At 40.9% G+C, this 5,223-nt stretch overlaps 1 non-coding gene across 1 annotated transcript; it reads right to left on the minus strand.

Moving 5' to 3' along the window:
- Nucleotides 1–4,736: 4,736 nt before the first annotated feature.
- TRNAK-CUU lies at nt 4,737–4,809 on the minus strand. The gene has a single exon. It is a non-coding gene; the product is annotated as a tRNA-Lys (tRNA).
- Between the last annotated feature and the right edge of the window lie 414 nt (nt 4,810–5,223).

Genomic DNA, 5,223 nt, shown 5'->3' on the forward strand with positions numbered 1-5,223 from the left:
TTTTGGAAGTTTGTTACACAGTTTAATTTCAAAAGGAATATAACATTTTCCCTCCACAATTCACATAATCTGAGCTGAGCGTTGGAAAGTTCATTAATTTCATTATTTTCAGCAATTATTTCAAGAATAAATAATATTACCATTACCAGGTATTTCAAATATTAACCTGGGTCTATTCAGATTCTTTTGTTTTGGTATTTATGTGTCCATGTTACAATGCTGCTTTTGCAGGAATATATTTGACTCTTTGGACTGAGAATGTTTAGTAACATAGTTAAAACATTGGTTAAGCAACATGTGCAGATGTTTACTTTTTAACTTTACAGTTCCTTTATGAACAATTCTACATTTCTAAGGAGAAAGATACTTCGTTTTTATGCAAAGACATTCCATTTTATGTATTTTTATGTAACTGCTTTATAAATGTGAAATTCATAATGTTTTAATCTCTTGTGCTTTTTATCTTCTCAGGATAGGGGTGCTTGCAAATACGTACTGAGTCATTGTTTAATTTTTATCTTTGTTCATCTTCGTTTGTCTTTAACAAACTACTTCTTACTGAAATTTTTATTCTTTCCACATGCCTGTGAAAATACGTATACACCTATTTCTGAAGAATGTACTCATATTTCTTAAGCCAGGGTAGGAGTTGATACATTTCCTGGTCTATATATCCCATGTCCATTCTTACTCATAGTTTAATAATTTTGATTGTCCTTTTCTGGGTGCTTCCTAGTTTTGCCACATGCTTTTTGTGTGAAGATACCAGCTCCAGCTGATACGTGAAAGAGCTGGTTCCTGGCATGAAGAATAGGAAAGTGTGTGTGTGTGTGTGTGTGTGTGTGTGTGTGTGTGTTTTAAAAATACTTCTAGCTATACTTCATCACCACAAGACTAGTAGCACAAGACTGAGTAGCAGAAGGCTAAGATTCGTTCAGTATTTATTGGTCTGTCCACTTTGCATCTAGTGGTTTTAGACACTGTAAATGCTGCAATAATGAGACCTGAGCCTTTGCCCTTAGGAGGTTGTCAGGTTAATAGAAGTGGATGGTGCAAACTGATGACAGACAGAATGTGGTAGCAGCCATAAGGGTATTGGTTTCTTGTTACTGATGTAGATAATCCTGACCAGAGAGTTGAAGGAAGCTTCATAGAGGAGGCTGTTGCCCTTGTTCCTGAAGGATGAATAGAATTTTAACTGGAGTTATTCTAGTGTATGTGAACTGAATTCTCTACACAAAGTCTTAAAACATTTGGCATGGAGATGAGGCATTGCGAATTATAATTTAGGATGAGGTCATGAAGAACTTGAAAACCATATTAAAAGCAGCAAATAAAACTATGAAAGATCAATTTTGCCGTCCAGTTTCCTAATGGATTCATTCTGAAAAGTGAGATTCTTTTATCCTCTGGACCTGCCAGTCTTCCACAGCACCCTTTCCCCAAAAGTAGTCATCTTCCCCAGAAGCACATCTCTGGAATATAAACTTCATGAAACAAAGCCCCTTTATTTCTTAGCTTTGAAACCTCTCAGTGGGATTGCCAGGAGTAGGTATACCATTAGTTGTTAATAGTATGGATTCGCTGTTGATTATTTTAAGTTGTTTTTTTGTTTTTTTTTTTTTTTTAACAAGACAGCAAGAGGGAGGGAGGGGCAGAGAGACAGAGGGAGAGAAAATCCCAAGCAGGCTCCATGCTGACAGTGCAGAACCCAATGCGGGGCTTGGACCCACAAACTGCAAGATCGTGACCTGAGCTGAAATCAAGAATCGGACGCTCAGCTGTCTGAGCCACCCATGTGCCCCATGGATTCACTATTGTATTAACATTATCTTTTTTGTAGTAAACTTAGTTTTTAAAATTTTATTGAATTTGAATTATTTACGAGAAGTTTTCAACACTGAATAAGATGAAAAGTAAGATCTCTGACTGAAATAGAGCTTTATAGGTATCTGGCTATAAAGTGATAGACACCTACCAGTTGAGTTTAAAGAATGGAGCCCCCTGTTAGGTGTTGAATTGTGTGCCGCAGAAAAGTAACGTTGAAGTCCTAACCTCCAGTATCTCTGAATATGATGACCTTACTTGGAAACAGTCTTTGCAGATGCAATCAAATTAAGATGTCATTTTGGTAGACGCCAATCCCATATGACTGGTATCCTTATAAGACGAGGGAAATGCCATGAGACAGATACACAAGGAGAAAACATGTATTAACCAAGGCAGAAATTGGAGCTCCACCCCTACAAGTCCAGGACCACCAGGGGTTGCTGGTGACGCCAGAAAGCTAGGAGAAAGAAGCCTACAGCAGGTTCATTTCCGTTTTAAGTCACCAGTTGTGATAGTTGGGGATGGCAGCCCTAGGAAATGAATACACCCTACTTAATTCAGTTCAGCATATATTTATTGAACATCTGCCGGAAGCTAATTTAGGCGCTTGAGTTACATTAGTGAGCAAAGACAAAAAGCTGTCGTTCCAAGGGGTAGAGAAAGTAAAGAATCAGATACTAACACAGTAAGTTAGAAGGTAAGAGCAGTTATGGGGAAAACAATGTAGGGTAAAGTGGGTGATGGGCTAGTTGCCGATGAGAACAGTGGTTGGCTCATTCATTATTTGAAGAAAGAAATTAGGCAAGTGTAAATTTTGTATTAGGCCTCTGCCCATGGTTGCTGACACAGAGATCCTAAAACCCTTGTAATTTCCTGTGTGATGGGGGTGTTAGGAGCATTACACCAAATGCCTAAGAATTTCTTTGGTTAATAGGAGTGTCTTTTTTTCCTAATGAGGCAATTCTTGGAGGGCTCCGGGATCACTTCAGGATGAGGGCTGGTCACCAGAAATCTCCAAGCCATGATTAGAAGCTTAGAATTTTCACATACACATGCAAATACACCATGTCTTCTAGGGAGAGGAGAGGGACAGGAAATCATGCCTACCTCATGAAACCTCCATTAATAATCCCTAACCTACAGGGTTCAGAGAACTCCCAGGATGGTGAACACATCCACATACTGCCAGGATGATGAGCTGGGAGACAGTATGGAAGGTCTGAGCTTTCACATCCATACCTTGCTTTATGCACCTCTTCAACATGGTTGTTCTGAGTTGTAGCCTTCAAAATAAACCAGGAATAAGCAAACTGTTTTCCTGAGTTCTGTGAGCCATTCTGGGAAGTAATCAACCTGGAGGATTGTGAGACTCCCCGGCTGATGGTCACCTGGTCAGAAGTGCAGGAGGCCTGCACTTACCCTTGTCATCTCACAGAATATCCACTTTAGACAAATTGGTCACTCTCCAACTGGAAACAGCAAACATCCTCTTGCCACCTGAGTGACTTTGTCAATTTCAGCTTTTCTCTCTCCTGTGGTCTGCTTTCCCTATAGGTAGGTTTTGTTAACAACATAGAATTGCCCTTGAGAATACCCAATCCAGAAGGGGCCCTCACTTGTTAGGACTCCCCACCCCTGCAATATTAACCAAGTAAAGCCCAGATCCTATAATAGGTTCTTTCTAATACCCTCTTAACAGACACCCCACATCCCTCCATGCAATGTGTATTAAGCCAAATATTATTATTTATTTTGATTATTATTATTATTTTTTTTTTTTTTGAAGGGGATTGTCAGCATTTAGAGATGGGAGAAGAAGGGTGAGCACGGAAGACTGCAGAGAAATAGAACGGTAACCTGCGGGAAAATTGGGTCAGTTTTTACTCTGTTTTAAGATAAAGAAATAACAGCACGTTTGTTTGTTGGGGGGGGAGGGAGAGGGAAAAATTGGTCGTTTAGTAGGAGGAAAGCCGGTGGATAACATGCGGAGGTAGGGGCCGGGTGCTCCATTTGGGGTTGCCTTCCGTGAAACGCGGCTCGTTCCCCTCCCGGCTGGGTCCGGGAGCTCCGGGAACCTGCCTCCTGCCGGCGGTCCCGCCCGCGTGCTTTCTGCTGATGCGGTCAAACTTCTCAGTGAAGAAGGCGGAGATCCTGCCTCCCCAGATACCGAACTGCCTCTCCGAATTTTCACATCTCCGTTCTTTTGTGCTTCTGGCCCAAAGAGCCTCACCTTTAACAGAATGCTAACTTTCTAATTTGCACCCAATTGGATGGATGGATCCCAAGCACAGTCCCAGGAACAATGGCAGAAACCTTGAAGAGGCACCGTCAGTGTAGATCCCAACACGGAAAGAAACGTTTCTCACGGCATGTTTGTTTCTCCAGGGGATAGTCCTCGCTCGCTCCCCCCCCCCCCTTTCCTCAGGACACGCCCTATACTGAGAGGAAGAAAAAGTAAAATAAACATAGACGTGAAGGAAGACGTTTTCTCCCAAGTCCTCCCCCAACCTATCCATCCTCCCGCCAACTGCTTTTACGTAGGATCTCTTAGTTCTTGAAAGCTGCCAAAATTGGGGGTTCGTAATTTTGTTCCCATAAAAGGAAAAATCGCCCTCTACCAACAACTATGCAAGTATGCATAGGAACACGGAAAACCAGTCTCAACTTTAAACTGTAACCTTTCGGCTTCGTCTGTGCTCTAAGGAGGTGGTTCAGCATCGCTGAAAATCATTTGATTTCAAATGTGCAAGCGTACCTCGAGAGCGGTTTCGTTTGCCAAATGGTCTTTTTTCCCTAGATTTGCTTAAAGCATTAATTCAGTTTAGAGAACTCTTCTTAGTTATGATGATTTGGAGGAACCCCAAAATATTTCAAGGGGAAATAGAATTGAAGCCCAAAAGCTTCTGCGCCCAACGTGGGGCTCGAACCCACGACCCTGGGATTAAGAGTCCCATGCTCTACCGACTGAGCTAGCCGGGCGCCTGTGGCACAGCCCTGTTTTTCTGTCTCTTGATCAGTGTTCAACTACACTTGGTTTTATTTCTCTATATTACTTTTTACTTATAAAAATTTTTGTATCATTATTAAATATGCAATTCCGAATTCTTTTTAAGAATTCTTTAAAAACATTTCTTTAATTTTACTTACATTTAATACTTTTATTTTGTGTGTATCCCAAGATCACTGAAAACTTACGAGAGTCTGTATTATTAGAATCATTGACTCTTTTTTAAGTGTTTTAAAATATTTACTGCCCAATATGTTATGTTTTTTACAGAAACACTTAAGGCTATCTGCCTTCTATCAAATGGCAGATTGGATTCCTACAATTTGGGGCGCAGCATTAGTAAACTAAGTCCAACCTCTATGACGTTAGTTTCACGGAAGAAGAGT

The sequence above is a fragment of the Felis catus genome, chromosome B3 (genome assembly GCF_018350175.1).
Source record: "Felis catus isolate Fca126 chromosome B3, F.catus_Fca126_mat1.0, whole genome shotgun sequence".
NCBI classification, from domain to species: Eukaryota; Metazoa; Chordata; class Mammalia; order Carnivora; family Felidae; genus Felis; species Felis catus.